The sequence below is a fragment of the Ornithodoros turicata genome, chromosome 10 (assembly GCF_037126465.1).
Source record: "Ornithodoros turicata isolate Travis chromosome 10, ASM3712646v1, whole genome shotgun sequence".
Lineage (NCBI taxonomy): Eukaryota > Metazoa > Arthropoda > Arachnida > Ixodida > Argasidae > Ornithodoros > Ornithodoros turicata.
The window spans coordinates 35,324,657-35,341,345 of NC_088210.1; the positions used below are offsets into that span (position 1 = coordinate 35,324,657).

Sequence of the window (16,689 nt, forward strand, 5' to 3'; positions counted from 1 at the left end):
ACTCCCGAGCTTTACTCTCCCCCTCTCTACGACGCATACGTCACCATCTTCGTCTTCGTCTTCTAGGGCGTGTTCTACTTTGTCTACTTTGAGCGAGTGACTATCTTGATCGCTAAGAAGCAAATCCTTATTATAGGCAAATAAGATCCCGGAATAAAGTGTTGATCATCTGCTGTGAAATCTTAATGAACCCGAGTGTTTAGAAATAAAATAGAAGCTGGAAGATGACTTTTTCTCATCTTATTTCGAAGTGAACACACACATACGGTAGATGATGATGAGGTCGGCGATTCACCGCCGTTGTGGCGCCGTTGTGGCGGTACATTGCCACATTGCTTTTTGGGAACGAAGAAGGTCGCCAGACCAGTGGAACGCAAGAATTCCGCTTGAATACGAAAGCCTTGGGTGGGTAGCGTTCAGGTTCAACCACGGTCCGAGAATGTTCGCGAAGTCGAACGGCCGTTGGTCAATACGTTGCAGACCAATTTCTATTAGCGTACGCTCTTGGTGATGCTGCCACAGACCAGCATGTTGTGGTCGACGTCGCCGTTCACTCCACAGGAGGTGCAAAGAGAAGAGACGGTGTTTGAAGGCAGGAAAAAAGGTAACGCTCAACTTCATGCGCTGGAAGAGTGTTGTAAAGGCTGGTTTACAGTCCGACGCAAAGTTTCGTCAGTCGCCGCCCACCCGAGTTCCCCATACCACGCTTCGACGTCGTCACTTGATCACAGCCCGACGTGATAGGGCGAAGCGACGGCATGATCCGTGTCACTTTATTTGTCAATGCGTCTTTAAAATCTTTGTCAAACATGTCCCGAACAGCCTTCTAATACTTGTTGCATCCGTAGTTCATGAGACGAAACATTGTTACTTGAACAGCGACGAATGACAATTATAACGCAAGTGAAGGTGGGGTCACAGAGCGTACGGCTCTCAAGTTAGCATTTTTTCTGCACTTGTTCTCTTTTTTAATTTCTGTCATCCACTCGACGTACAGGCTCTGATGATCATTTGCGACTTGGAAAGGCAAGAGCAGTGCATTGTAGTCGAACCTACCCTCGGCCGACGCTATAAGTAGAGACGTGCTCTTCTCGTTGGACGACGGCTGACGCAGACTAGCATGTTTCGCTTCATACCGCCCAACTCTAAACTGAACGACGGCTGCTGTACCACCCCGTTCCGTCGGCCTCGACAAACGAAAGAACAGAGTGGGCTACGTCGTGTTGCCATAAGGCCGCACAACCTAGGACCACAAGGTGGAGAGTCGGACTTGTTGGTACTGCATACCGATAACTTGCGCGTGGTGAAAGACGGGAACATGATAGAGAAGGCAGAACTGGTGCAAGTCCTGCTCCTGTCCTGTGCTCTTAGTTATCGGTAGCAACATACACTGTTGCAGATTCTCGGGCCATAGTCGGACCCCTCACATCTGATGCAAGGCCTACGAGTTGTTGCTGAGTTCCTCCTCAGCACTGGACTAATGGATCAACTCTAATAGGACACCTTTCCATCACAAGCGCAATGGGGCAGTGCACCGCCATAACGCGGGGAATGATCCCATTTATGTGTGAACATAAATGGCTCTGGCCACACGCACAATGGCAACTCATGGCCAATGGCTCAGGTCACACACACATAAATGGCAACTCCGCAGCACCGTTTTATAGCACATTGGTCGCTGTTTCTTGAGGGCTCTGTCTTTCCGTTTACAAACAAAAGTAACTAAGAAGAAAAGTAACTCGTTCCGGGGACAGGAACGTAAGTTCCGGGGACAGGAACAGTCAATTCCTGTTGTGGAATTGTAATCTCTGGCAAACTGTGTGACATTATTCTCATTGTCCCTGACTCTCTGTTAATTTGTTTTGCCCACACCGGCCTTGTGACGTCACCCGCGGAAACAGAGCCTTCTTGACGATGCCACGGTGAGATCACTGAGAGCTCTCGTCTTGATCTGCTTACTCAGTCGGCCTGGACCTTGTGTCCTCTCACAGCTTGCCGAAAGAGGTTGACCATCCCACTCACAGGTAATGCGCTTAGCTTCGTTCGCTGGACTGGGCTGTGACCCGCCGAGCAACTTGGTGACGTTGCTGCTAATAGCTTAAACGCGTGTTAAAAACTGGGCGCTCCGATCTGCATTTGATGGCACATAAAAGAACCCTGAGGTTCTTAAGAGTCGACGGTCCGTCGCTCATGATCGTGATTGTCATTCCACTCATTATTATTAATCCTTCGTTTCGTTACACACACCGTAATTTTGTTAAATATATTAAGCTAAATAAAATGTCTGTTACAACTCAAGTTCCAACTATATATATAGAAGACGAGCTAGGAAAGTAGAAAGAAATTAATCTGCTCATTCCGGGTGAGATGTCTGCAGCGCCACTTAATCGAAAGTTCATTATGGCAGCTATGAGTGGCCCAGCTCTGCCTAATTATCCAACATAGTCGTTTCTAGCTCTTTTTCCGTCCAAGATTGCTCTCTTGGTGATCTGAACAAACGACCCGCGTCCGGCTGATCGCCTCCGTCGGCTAATTGCCAAATGGACTTAGAAAATGCCTCGTGGAGAACATCACTTGGGGAAGTTACGACAAGTATAGTGTTCCATTTATGCCGATAAGACGACGAAGCTGACCGTGTTAGCACCGCGAAGCAACTGTGTACAGACGCAGGTTTCGTCGGAAATCCGCTCATCTCAGTCGGACGGGGCTTTGAAGCTGTCCTCACTTGAATGCCACTTGTAGTGTAAAGTACCCATCACGTCCTAGTGGTGAGTGCTTGACGGGCTCTTCTGAATTTACCTTGACCTATATGTTTGTGCCAGGTTGTTGTGTGGTTGTCACGTGACATAGGAGAGAGCTTTCTGGTTTATAGGAGAGAAAAGACAGTTGTTTTCTATATCTTATTGTCTATATACAAAAACGCGATTTAAAGGGACCATGAAAGGATATTTGACAAGCCCACGATCATTTTTAATTTCTTTCCCCATACTAAAGCATTCACTCTGTGAAATATCAAGTTGAAAATGGTTCAGATAGCGAAGATATTCTATAGTAACCACGGGCGTGAACGGCAGCTGGTACGGCCCGCCTCCGAGGCGAACTGGCCGTGACATCACACACAGAACCTGTTGCCGATTCGTGAACGGGCTTTTGCGAATTTACAAACAAGCTTGCATACTTGACCATGAAACATGTTTTAATTTGACCTGGAGAACAAGATTGTATCTAATCGTTGACACAGAATCCCACGAGAAATTTAATATAGCCGTTGACTGTCAGCATGGTTACCGGAGCACGTTTTCTTCTTTGAACTTGTTCTTCGTCAGAACATGCCTCCGTTGGTGACATTTTACGAGCTGCTGAGTACCGAACGCTCCATAGACGCTGTGTGTGTCGCATAATCTCTTCCTCCATTGCTGACAATTTGCCTTTCGCCATATTTCGAGTAATTTCGACGGCAGATATACGACGTCGTTGTTGTTCAAACCGAAACCATGCACCCACATGGTCCCGCGGGGTGTGTTTTCCTCGTCGTTCACAGTTGGCTGAGAGAATTTGATGGCGATGACGTAAGCCCGCTTCAAAGGCATATATCCAGCGGTCACGCCCTGCTATTTTTGTCTGAAAACTGCTCCCCCGTTGTACTGAATACGGTTAAAAGTCGATGTGTGTACGATAGTGAGGGATCATGAGAGCGGTTTCCTGCAGAGTACTCGGAATTGGCGAAAATAGTGCTGACACTCTGTGGTAGTCACAGGAACGTTTGCGGATTTCCTTCATTTTCCCGTCATTTTCGTGTCGGTGTCGAAATGATATCTGCCAGCACATGGACAATAGTTGATATCGCACGCTAAAGTAAGCAATCTTCTTTTTCCTTGGTCTTTCGAATACTCAGATCATTTCCGGATGACTAGTTATATGGAATGTTGGCGTTATCGTCAGTCATACCCATTAAAGACGGCGGCCACCAGTATTCATCCCAGTTGGCAGTGTACCCCTATTGTGTCGTCGCTGGGGGGGTGAGACTATGGAGCGCACAGAGGTTTGAGAGTAACGCGACAAGGTCTATATAGTGCGTGCGTGACGTATCAACGGGACAACTCCTACAAACGCGCGCCGCTAAAGAAATGCGCAGTATCATCATCTTAGCGCCGTTTCTCTCCGCAGCCGCCAATTGGGCGTGATGACGACCACCTACGGATCCTTGTCGTCTAAAATTTGGAGGAGCAACTGTAGACCGTTTTGGATGTGCGCCCCGCCGGTTCACTGTCTGTTGTTTGCAAAGATCCAGGGTACGAAATGCGCGTTAACCGGTTTCGTTCACGGTAGGTCATCCGGCTTGCGCCGTTTGTTTCCAACACAACAACATCATACACACTTACATAGCGTCGTTATATCTCAAGTTTGATAGCTCCAAAATCGCTTTGATAGGCTCACGCGAGAGGCGAATCAAGGGGTGATACATTTAACGCGGGATCAGACATATGTCGGCACGGTTGCCTTAGAAGTCGGCCCAGGACGCACATTCCCGTTAGTCGTGACGTTGCCAACCTCCGTGAGGCCGACAGCGGCGAGGCCTTTCAGAAGCACAACAACACAACAAGCGTTATGGGATAACGACTAGTTGAAGATCGGGCCGCGCATCAAGTCTTGACCTGAAGCTCGCCTCGCACAAACGTTGGATTATAATCAGGGTTTCTGCCATTATGCTTTTTGAGACCTTCCGATCAAACTACAGGTTTAAATTGGCATCATAAAATAACGGGAGGTCTTCTTTTTATATTCGCCCTGCCTAATATCTCGGGAAATATAACTGCCGAAAATGAGAAACCTATATTTTAGGGAAAGGGGGGGGGGATAAAATGTTGCTGTCTAAGTATTCATTGGCATCGGCATTAAAAAAGAAAAAAATTCTTGGAAAAATGCGGCGACGTTGGCCCTGCATCAAAGGCTGTTTGAAAGGACATGTTGGGGTTGACGTTCATAATTACTCAATTTCGTTTCATCCGTCATTCGCGTCCAGAGCAGACTATCTCAGGGTAAAAAGTTATGGAAGTTCGTGTCGTTCCTTTGACCGCATAAACTACGCGACATGCAAAGCCTTCGCAGAGGGGATTATCCTATGTTCTGCCGTAAACGCGCAACTTCCAAAAGGCTGCGTCTGCTTTTAGGAAGGGCGCTCGAGGAGAGGCTTGGATGTCGCTCTTGGTGAGAGTGTTTCTTCACCACGCGCGCGTTCTATATCGGAAGACACGACATCTCAGGACAACGCACGCGTCTGTGCTGTGTGTGATAACATTTGCAAAATTTTGCATTTCTAGGTTTACGGGTTTGACGCATAATATGCGATAATATTTTTGATGTGGCTGAGCACACAGGGTGAGCTTTGATGATCATCAAAGTTGTGTGCTCAGCCGTCCGACGGCTCAAATTTTCACCAAAACACGTTTATTCATTTACTTATTTCTTCGTACAAACCCAACAACAGAAAGAGAAACAATTTGAATTTGAAAAACAACAAAAACACCAGTAAAAAAGAGTGGAACACAGCTGGGAGAGTGAAGACGGAAACTCATTGGGTAAAAAAGGGAAATAATGGGGGCTGAGTATTATGCGTCGCCCAGCAAACACATGCCTCTGAACGGAATACATGGGAAGAAATCAGATAACAATCGTGTTTCGCACACATCACCTGCACCATCTGTCTGTTAAGCATCTCAGTCTCAACACACTGTAGTGCAATTCGTGTCCGTGCACAGTGTAAATATTGTGAAATTTTAAATGAAGTCTTCTTGCTAGAAATTGCTAGAAAATAAAAAAAGCTCGCGCGGCGTAGTGCATGGTTAGGAAGATCGCTTTCCACGCCGAGACCGGGTTCGAGATTTTCCCTGGGTTTTCCGGCGTCGGCACAGTTCCCTCTGAAGTCGGCCCAGGATACATACTAACCCCATTCCTGTCCACGTCTGCACGCCGCTCATAGCCACAGTTGCTTCGCGGAATTTAAACGAGCACAACACCTCGTCGTTACTGAGAAAGATACACTTTATTATCATTACTCCGCGATAGTGCAGGAATCACACACACCGCAAATTTCATATCGATCGCCAGGATGTTTTTTTTTGTTCCTTTCAACACATGACTGGAAGGGAAGCGCTTTATCGATCCTTTTGATTTTGATATTAACACCGCGAGGCAGCTGTGGCCATGAGCGGTATATACAGACATGACATCGCCACCGGAAAATGCGAGGGAAAGCTCGGATGAGACGAAGCCACGCCAAGAGCCCAGCACTCGCACTGTGAATAATGGTTGCTCTGGGCCTTACTACTTAAGCCACAGCGCAGAAAGAGCACTTTCGCCATTCGCTAGGTATTTGCACAATAGCCACGATCATGACGACCCGTTCTTTGATTGCTTGGTGGAATGTTATTCCAACATCTCCGAGATACCTCCAGGCCTGCGCCCTCATCCCGTGACGTCATTTCCGGCCGTTCGATACATCCGATCTTGCCACTCTCCACGCCGTCTATTATTTCTTTGATGCACGCACGGTGTCTGTCGAGCAAGTTGTTTTTCCACTCTTTTTTTTCTCCCGTCCGTTCTGTGGCTTGTATCTGTTTAGTGCAAAGCGTGTTCAAGCAGCTACAAAAGTGAGGAACAAAGTGCACGTCTTCTCGTGTCCAAAAGATCAATTGCTATGCAAGAAGTGGGCGATTCCTAGGGATAATTTTGTGCCTTCGACCGACAGGAAGCAATATATGGCATAATATATAACTCAACTTTGTTGATATCATGCAGGTGGGCGCGTTTCATTTAGATGCCTCAAAAAAAAAAAAAAGAAAAAAAAAAAAACTCATCGTCATACGCGGGTCTCACGACGGGAAATGGATTTCCCTGGAAAGTACCACGTCCTTGATCAGTGCCTTCAGTGTCTTTCATCGCCTTGTGAATTGAAGTCGAGTGTGGGCCCCACCGGTGGACTGTTATTCATCGTCCGGCCTGTGCTGCAGTCGTGCGTGACAAAGGTTCTTCTGATGGCTTTGGTGGTATTATTCTCACTTGTCGGAAAAAAAAAACAAATAAAGGAAAACGATCAGAACGTCAGAGGCAAAAAAAGAAATGTAATATGTTTATTGAAAACAGAAAGAGAGGAAATGATAGACAGTCACAGGTCGACTTGCTGTTCCTTTAAAAAGAGGGGGGACTTAGAAGCTGGTTGAGAGGAAGCGCAAGTGGGTAGTTGTGGGTGTTTTCTTCCACGCAGTTCGGAGAGTTGGATACAAGAGTGAGGGTGTGCGCGCAAGATTCATTCGAAGGCCATTGCAACAACGCGCAATAGTATAAAGTCCTGCAGAGGTTCAATGAGGATCCTATGAGGTAGTGTCGGGACACAGCGCCAACGGCGGATGTGGTAGAATGGGATGGCTCCGGTAGGTGTAGCGCGTCTCGCCATTGGGTTTGCGTGGGTGTTAACAAGGATAACTACGTGTTCCGGGACCCATTGAAGCGTCACAGAATCACCATTGACCGTGGAGAATGAGAGCAGGAGAAGCCAACCCACTGTGCAGACCGAGCAAGTGCTTTAGAGCGGACAAGATGCCGAGGAGCTCTGCTTCCATCGGAAGCATTGGGCAAAGGAGGGCAAAGCCTTGCTGAAGGTCACTGTCGGGGATCCGTCAGTGTAGCAAAAAGCCGAGGATGCTTGACTAAGGCCTCCCAATGTACACCGTACAGCAGCAGTACAAAATGACAAAGTAACAAAATACAAAGTAACGAAATAAATGCACAATGAGAATGAAGTGATTAGTCCATGTTTAGAATGAAACTAGTGAGGTTCTTTTTTGTCATTAATAAAGTATCCGGTGTAATTTCAACAAATTGATTAAAGCTCATCTCCTTCCTTCTCGTGTCCGCAGATGGACACCGCCGTTTTCCCTTTGAAATGAGCCTTGTAATGCTTCCAAGGAAATCTTCCCAGTGCATCGTTAAGATAAAACGAAACATAAGGTTGACCAGTCTTGACTACTCTGGACGAACGGAGCTGGTAACGTGTTTTCTCGCCGCGACATGGTGTCCGCCATTGGCCTTAGAACGACGCAGGAAAACCTATAGAAAGCCCTCAAGTTTCCGCGGCTTCTGTTCAGCTTATAGGGCTTGCGAAATTTTCTACCTGTAGGCAGAGCAAAACACGACGAAACCAGCGCTGCATTCATTACTATGAAATATCCCCCGGACAAACATACAGGATATTTACGAGGCTTCCGGAGTTCCTAAAACAGAACAAGCGACTGAACACGGTTCTTCCATTTCCACTGTGCGGGTCAACAAAGCACGCGCTCTTCTTCTGCGCAGTGCGAAGAAAAATGTTGCATTCATTAGGTTGGTTAGATTGGAGCGCCGCTTTTACGCTAATTATTGCTCATACGCATGCACGCTATTTGCATGTTAGAGAGGATGGAAAAGCCACAGCTGCATTCATTATTCGTGCTCTGCCATGTAGTTTCTTGCCTAATGTAAAATTTCTGGAATCCAACACGAGCTTCGGAGCACCTTTTTCTAAATTGTGTTCGTTCAAAACACGCGTGTTTCATGGAAAAGTAGTACCTGCTGACACACCTTGCTGTTACTTGCTGTTGTTTTAAAGCTAAAGCCGTATGACGTCATCGACTGTACGCTGCCTTTTCCCTGGGTAGCAGCCGCATAATAAGCGCTCATAGCCACAGTTGCTTCGCGGTGTACAACTTATTTTTCCCCTCTCAAACTTCTTTCTGGCAACGTACGTACACCAACACTCGAGCCGGTGTTGGTGCATTCATATGCGTTCAATTCACTGCACAAGTTTCAAGGGAATATACTTCCATTAGGCCGGATTGATTTGACGAGCCTTTTAGGCTAATTATTGCTCACAGAAGCTTTTTTAGATTGTTAAGCAAATGAAAACTATAAATGAATGCGAATCTCCTCGCCGCTTTGTTCAGCTAAGTGCTCTTCTAAATGCAATGATTTCAACAGCCGCTTGCAACGCCTTGAATAATCGCCGAGAGATCATCAAGGTCATCGCCTCTCGTCCTTGTCTTTCTTGCTGCTTGTTCACTCAGTATGAATCGTCACCAATTACCCCTCCTGCGTACCTTGGATCGCAACGACGTATTCTTTCGTTAGTCTGTTGAGAAAGTAGTAACTGTAACAACGCTCTGTTGTCATAAGAGAGAAGGAAAAGAAAAACATTTCAAGGGGGGGGGGGAAGTAAAAATCGATGCCCTCTCGGAGGACTTGTACGCATATTGAGTACCGTACTCAAAGTACTGTATTGTAAATCCTTTAGTTCGTATTTCAGTATCTTACTGAGTACATTTTCCGAAAGGTATTTGTACTCGATTTAAAGCACTTTTTTTTGTGATTTTCTGCCCAATATTGTAATTACTTTTCGTTTGTCGATGTATCTGCATGCCATGTTCACATTCACCCGAACAAGCTGCTTTCGTGGCTTGAGAATGGCTGACTGACGGACACCCAATCGTACAACAGTGTGTATGCTTAAATGAAAAAAAAAACACAAAAAAAAAAAACACACACATGTCTTTACTGACGAAGTATCTTAAACGTAGCAAATACGTACTATACTATACTCTTCTCTAATTACTTTCCTTTCAAGTATTTTTTACCTGTTAGGTATTTTTTGTGATATTTTGTATACGTGTGCCTGTATATAGGTCAATAAAACAATATATAACAATAGTGAAAGGTGCAACGTTGGAACGGCAGCACCAAAAGAAGAACACTTTTGGTTATCGATTTACCAAGGGTGCAATATCTAATGAGAATGTCACGTAAAGCGGACTCGTTACCAATCCCCACGAAACGTATTCAAGCGTTACGAATTCACCCCCATTGATGATCTCAAAATAAAGTTGTTTACTTCTTCTTACTTTTTAGAGCTTCCCTGTATTAGTGAGCAGCCAAAGACAACGCATAGTATCGCACCCTTCTTGTAAGTGAATCACCCTAATTGGTGGATGGCCTTCTCTAACACCGTTGTCTGATGCAAGTATCGATCGAGTTTCCATCGCCCGGGACGAATCCCAGAGGTCTTTCATACGCGTTCGTGTACGACAGCCCCACTGAATGCAATTCTTAGGGAAGCATGCCCACGGAAAACTGGACAAGATGGTTATCTCATAGCGAAGCCCCGTCTGCTATCCAATTCCACTTATGTATGCATTTTCGGTTTAAATAGTTTTCACAAATTCGGCAGGTAAAAATATGGCGTTATTTTTCATATACAGGGCGCGTCCATAAGAAACTGACCAATATTGTCTTACATTTCTGGCTCATTTTCCCTTCGAAAGAGTTGCTGCATATTTTTGTTCCCGATATGTTGAGCTTTCCAACTGTAGGCACAGTCGACCATGAAGTCGGCCAGAGCCACTCATTTCACCTGTTCATCACCCGTAGACAGAGCTGCTTCGCGATGCTTCTCCCTCTTGGTTCTCGCACGTCCATGTGATTCCCTTTTTTTTCTTTTTTACCGGGGGAGCTGTTAACGGAAATGTTTTGGGAAATGGCTGTATCACAAAACGCTCGCTTGAAATAATCTAGAGCTAATCAAGACAACTTTGTCATTCTCAGAGATGGGTATACGGTGTTCCGGAAAGTGTCCCGCTTTTATCCCGATATTAGTAATATTTTTGTCCCGCTAATCCACTCACTTCACAGATCACAAGGCAGTACTCATCACTCTAAAGTAGTTGTGCATGTATCAGGAATAAAAGTGTCAACATGCACACACAACAGCTACCGCTGAAATTCGCATTACACAATCGTAACCGTGCTGTGATTTTTTTTTTCGGTCCGTTCACGAGACTTATTTTTATCTCAGTGTCGTCGTGCGTAAAATGCACCGTGGAGAGGTCTCTCGAAAAACAGAGGAGCCTTCAATAATGCTCTGACATTTGTGAGAAGGGTCGTTGTTCGAGCGATGCGGATACAGAATATAATGACCGGATTAGATATCAGGCCGTTGTTCCGAACGAAGGCACAAATCCCATCCAGTGCTCGGAAGCGAAAAGGTTTGCGCGCTCGACGTAGAAGAAGAAATCCATTCTGGTATCATAGGTTTTCGACGTGCTTAAAGTGGGAAAGCTGTCATTCAAAGAAGCATTCGTTTTGTGTGTGTGTGTTGCTTGAAACTTTCGAGGTTACCCTTCCGCTGTGCACGACCGACGTCGTAGAAAGCTGGGATGGTGGTGGAATGACGTCGATCGAGTCTGAGGAAAACCCCCAGACGCCTTTGTCACCTAACGGTATCGAGGAAAGGTGGCTGATCGAACTGATTCCTGCAGCTTTGTATTAGATAATTCTGTTACCCGCTTAAGTTGTTTTCAGTCAGAAAGTAAGAAATTCGGCCAAGTTAAAAGAAAGGAAGTAACAGCTATTAACGGACTGTTGGACTTGTATTCCACCATTTTGTCTCTCTGGACGCTATTTTCTGAACACTATGACCCGCCTGTAAAGCGTGCTTCGCCTGCTTATGAGTAACACAACGGCAGAGCCAACTTTACTCTTCGGTTGCTTGCTGGTACCTGATGAAATACAGTCCACTGCATAAAAGCTTGTTCGCTAATAAACGGTAGCTTCAGTGTTTTTATCTTTTCTTTACTTGTGTTGACAGTACTTGACTCAAAGACTTATAAAAAAGAGCGTCCACTCATTTTTTCTTCGCAGCGATTGATAGAAATGTTAGAAAAGTGAGCGAAACCGCGTCAAGTAACAATTTCACGCTTTTAACAGGGAGGTGTTAAAATCATCGCATACAGAATACCCTTGACATCAGTGAGATTGTATAGAAAGCCTTCAAAGATGATGGAAACTGATAACTGAAAGCAAATGCGAGTCGTATACATTGGGAACAGAAGTGGGCTTCCCCGACAGAGAATACGTATTTCTAAAGCGAGAGAAAGAATGGAGAACTGTGATTGGACGAGGGCACGGTACCCTCAGGAGCTCACAAAACTCCAGCCAACGTATGTTTAAAAGTGGTTTCTATGCAATCGGCGCCGCACACCAAACGTATGCAACTGTTGTTGGTAACATGTCCCTAAGCTGGGGGAAGGATAAAAGACAAAACAAAAATGAACAGCACAAGAGAAGGCAACCGTTTTTGGGGAACAGTCAAATGCAGTTATTCCTTCCAGAATTCCGGGAAAAAAGTTCCGGGAATCGATCGGATTCAAAACGCGTGCTGATAAACAGTACTCGTCTGGCTTCTGTCATTGCGAACCAATATTTTACGCGACTGAAACTGTTTCCGTACGTCATATGCTCTCCATTGAAAGTGAGCGAGAACATTTCCCTTTCGCGTGTGTTCGCAGGTTTGACAAGACCTAGGCCTAAAAGTTGTGGCAGACAGACGTGAACAGAGGAACAGGAATATATGTTCTGGGCCGGTAATAGCCATTTCTGCGCGTCACGTAAACGGATCGACACCAGGTGCTTGCTATGGACAATTTCAAAACGAGTCCGGTGTTTTGTATTATTTGCAGGTTATAAATGAATTTTGCACTTTAGTCATTTAGCTACAGCCCAGTTGATCTGTCCGGTGGTTGCGACCCTCAGATTATGCTAAAGAATGGAGAACCGCGTGGCTGAATATCACCTCTCTCTCGGCTGTGCTGCTTTCGAAGTCACGTAGAACGTGAATAAATTTGAAATGAGGCCACTAAAGAGACCGCCTATCTACCTCGAGGTTGCGGGTTCGGGAGATTGCTTGGGCACGTACCCGTGGTGTCGACTTTACTAGATTGGGAAGCGGCACGACAAAAGAAGCTCCTGTCTCAGAAATGTGATTTCAGCCATTTCAAAGAAAGATTGTAATTGATCTACCGTCTCTCGATCTACGCTCGAAGACACACTACTAATCTTCGGTCACTGCGACATCACCAAAAATAATGACAATATTTTCCAGGACTCAAAGAGAATATAACAATTGAGACCAACGCAACGATATTGTTTTTCACCGGTCATGAAAACAACCATGTCCATATAGTATTTCACGCTCTAAATGCTGATAACACCAAGAGCAATGAGACAAAAAAAAAAAAAAAATGGAAGGAGAGCAATGTGATATCGGCTGTGCGAAGCTGCATAAACGCATTGAGTGGGCTTTCTCTGCAGCCACGTTCGTTCCTTTGATCGTGACTGTTACCGCTGCTGCACCAAATCAAAGGCTCCTGATGACAAACAGAGTAACAGAGGGAAGGCAGCAGTGAATCAGTGAAAGGACCGGGGGAGTAATACACCGAGGCCCACTGCGTGACGTCACATCCTAGCGTCTCGGCATCCGCTACAACACGGAACCGCCACTTGAGATGTCAACACTTTTATTTTACAGTTATTCATTACAGTTATTTTCCGTGTCCGTGTGACGGGGTTATGATACCCCTGCCGACGCACGAAAAATTACATTAAGTGCTTAGTGAGTTAAGTTGTGATATCATTCGTGCGGTGCCACACAGAGTTTTAATGGCATTTTCTTTAATGCCATTTTCTGCTTACTGAGTTCGCCAAAACGCATTCACCCATGAAATGCCTACTCTCGATCCCAAAGCGCAGAGTGCAACAAATTTAATTTGCGTAAAACCCTTTCTACTGTACAGCACAATGTGATTTGATACATTTGAGTTTCTCAAGCATCTTTAGACGAAACAAGTTCACATTATTAGAAATTTCCATGGACATCGGCACCGGATTGCAAATAAGTTAACTGACCATGTTATTCAAATTTGAACTGCTCCAAATGAAGGCTCACCTGATATTATTGTATTTCAGAAGATTACATTCACTTTCAATAGTTCAACTAGGTTTAATTTTTAAGGTAGCATAACTTATACGTATTTATTTATTCATATGATACTGCAGGCCCGGTGGTGCTCCTGCTGGAGGAGGAAAACCTAATTTTTGGCCCACCCGTCTTGCGCCAAACAGAAAAGAGCCATTTCTTGCTTCTTACACTGCGCAGGCCTCACGTATCCTGATACACCGTATCCCTGTTAAGCTAGTATTGCGCCCGTCACAAGAGATTATAAGGTCCGCTTGGGGAGGATATCCTAATTCCATTACTCTAACAGAATGTTCTTCATTGAACCAACCGTAACAAAGGCGGATATTTTGTCAAGACGCGCAATTTGAGCTCCATTCGACGGCCCCGTTATCCTTCAACAATGGTGCTCTGGAAAACCCGAAAAGATTTTTAATTCCCGCCTGGATGAATTACGGCTCGCGATTTTCCAGTGAGATTGCAATTGACACTTTCAATTCTCTGTACCTGACCAATCCTCTATTAACGAGCTATCTTTTACTGAGAGGAATGCAGCTTTGTGTGCGCATATTTGATACCAAGGATAGTTGATTGCGTCACAATAGCCCTTTCCACTTGTGTATTTAAGGGGGCACTAAAGGGGTTTATGTCACTCAGAGCAGGTATATTCTGCAAGAATGCGCTATAGAAATGTGGACGGAACATGGTGGAAGAACGTCCTTGTCCCTGCGTTCTTCCAGCATGTTCAGGTATATTCTGTACTCAGTTCGAATACACTCGTACTGCAACGCAGGAACCATTACCCGCAATTCTCGATGCGCTCCGACTATGACGAGGAGAATGAATGACACGCATCTGCCAATGAGGATGGTCCACTTGAAACCGAATTTTTGTCAGCCTTGTAGCACATACAATCAGATGGGCTTGATAATCACACAACAGCGCTATTATAACGGTCCCAATGCGCACGTATCTGCAATCTGACCTGTACTGCTCCGCTCGCCGTTGGTAGCAGCTAGCTAGTATAGTCCATCCTCTTCTATAGAATATGCCTCCCGGCGACTCTACGACTCAGGGTCTCTTTGAAAAGCGCAGGATACCTAAAATTCACAATTTATGCAGTTCTAGGCAATAGCGGGAAAAAATTAATAAAACAAAATTTGTGGCAAACTTGGGATAATAATCAATGAGCGCAATCAATAATCAAGAAGATAACCAATAACAGCACCAAGGACATTTCATCTGCACATAGAGTGACTTGAAATAGCCGAGGCACGTAAGCCTCCAACGCCCAGAATAAGTGAAAAAATCTCCGCTGATTTCTGGTCAGAGATGCTACCGTTACGGCAGGGTACACATTCTCTCTTACAACGTGTCTGAATGAGTAAGAAATTAGGGTTCCGTGTTTTCGGTTTTAATCGAAAAACGCCGAAAAACATACGCCGGGTAAATTTTCCCTCATTCGGTTTTAATCTAAAAACACCGAATCCAGAGAGACATTCCAGGACATGACAGAGATAAATTGCTGCACACGCCCAGCAAGTTGTTGATGCAGATCAGAAAACCACACAGAAATACGGTGGTTGCGAAAAATAAAAATAAGAATAGGAAGAAGGTGTACTTGAGGCACTCCAACTCAGAAAAAGGTCCTGCTGTCGTGGTGCCCCTAACCGGAAAGCTGTTCGCTTCAGTATGTCCTTTCATCCTTTTTCAGGTATTGGTATTTTGAGTGCCTTCTATAACCGTGCCTTGTGTAGGGTTTCGTTTTTCTTGTATGTTGCTCTCGTCCGAATGCTTCTACGAACGAAAAGAAAGAAAGATAACCCGTCCCACTAACGTGTTGATGGCTAACAAGACACGACAATGAAGCGTTTTTTGAATGGAAGTATCACTTGCCGTCATTACTCTTCGTCACAAAAGAAAAACTCATTTTATAAATTAATTAAACTGATTGGGTCTGTAAAAATCTATAATTAGTTGAGTCGACCAGCAAAATCTAATTAAGCTTTCGCTGCAATAACTCGCCGAGAGACGCAGCTCAGTAAATCAACAAGAATATCAACAACCAGTGTTTGGGCGAAAGAAAGAAAAACGGATACAATAGCGGCGCTGAGTGCCTGAGTGCTGAGAAGTGAAAACATGGGAACTTATTGATGTCGAGGGATGAGGGGGAGCTCGATCGATTTTCGAGCAGCGTCTAATGCCAACTAATTGAAAGTTTCTTTCGTCTTCGTTGCGTTCATTACTGGCTATAGAAGAAGAATTCCTTTTAGCGATAGAGAAAAATTAGCAACGCCTTCCGGGCAAAAATTGAACTGTTCTTTGCTAACGGTCAAAGTTACGTGGATAAAAAGAGAAACATAAATAGGATCGTTGATGATTAGTTTATCTAATATCTGCGTCTCAGAGATGCAACAAGTTGGTTGGATGGACAGTTTAGCAGAACAAGGGCCATTGTGAAGAAACCAGAAGACGTTGCTATTAAACGCAGCCCCCCAGCCTTGGCGGTCTGACTAGGAGGTCTGGCGTGTAGCGTCAGTGGCGTAGCCAGACCTGCAAGGTAGGTGCTGGAACCCTCCGCTCATCCAGACATACCCGAGCGAGGTTACAGGTGAAAATACGTGTGATATCTGAACGGGCTGTCACGTCATGAGATCGGAAGTAGTTTGAAATGATGATAATTTCACAACCATTGAAGAATGCTGCTTAGATAGACGCCAGGAACTGCAAGAACTTTCACGATTGTCACATTGGTCCCTTGCTCCATGTACATATTCTCGGATTTACACGACTTGCGTGGATGGGCAGGTAGAGAAGGTTGGAGCCCCCCATCCCCGCTGCCGAGTCGTCGACAATTGCTGCGGTGGATGCAC

The 16,689-nt window shown here is 45.2% G+C and overlaps 1 protein-coding gene across 3 annotated transcripts in view; it reads left to right on the plus strand.

Annotated features, from left to right (window-relative positions):
- LOC135370038 (metabotropic glutamate receptor 2-like) overlaps positions 1-16,689 on the plus strand; it is a 151,419-nt gene that overhangs the window by 65,523 nt on the left and 69,207 nt on the right. The window lies entirely within an intron of this gene.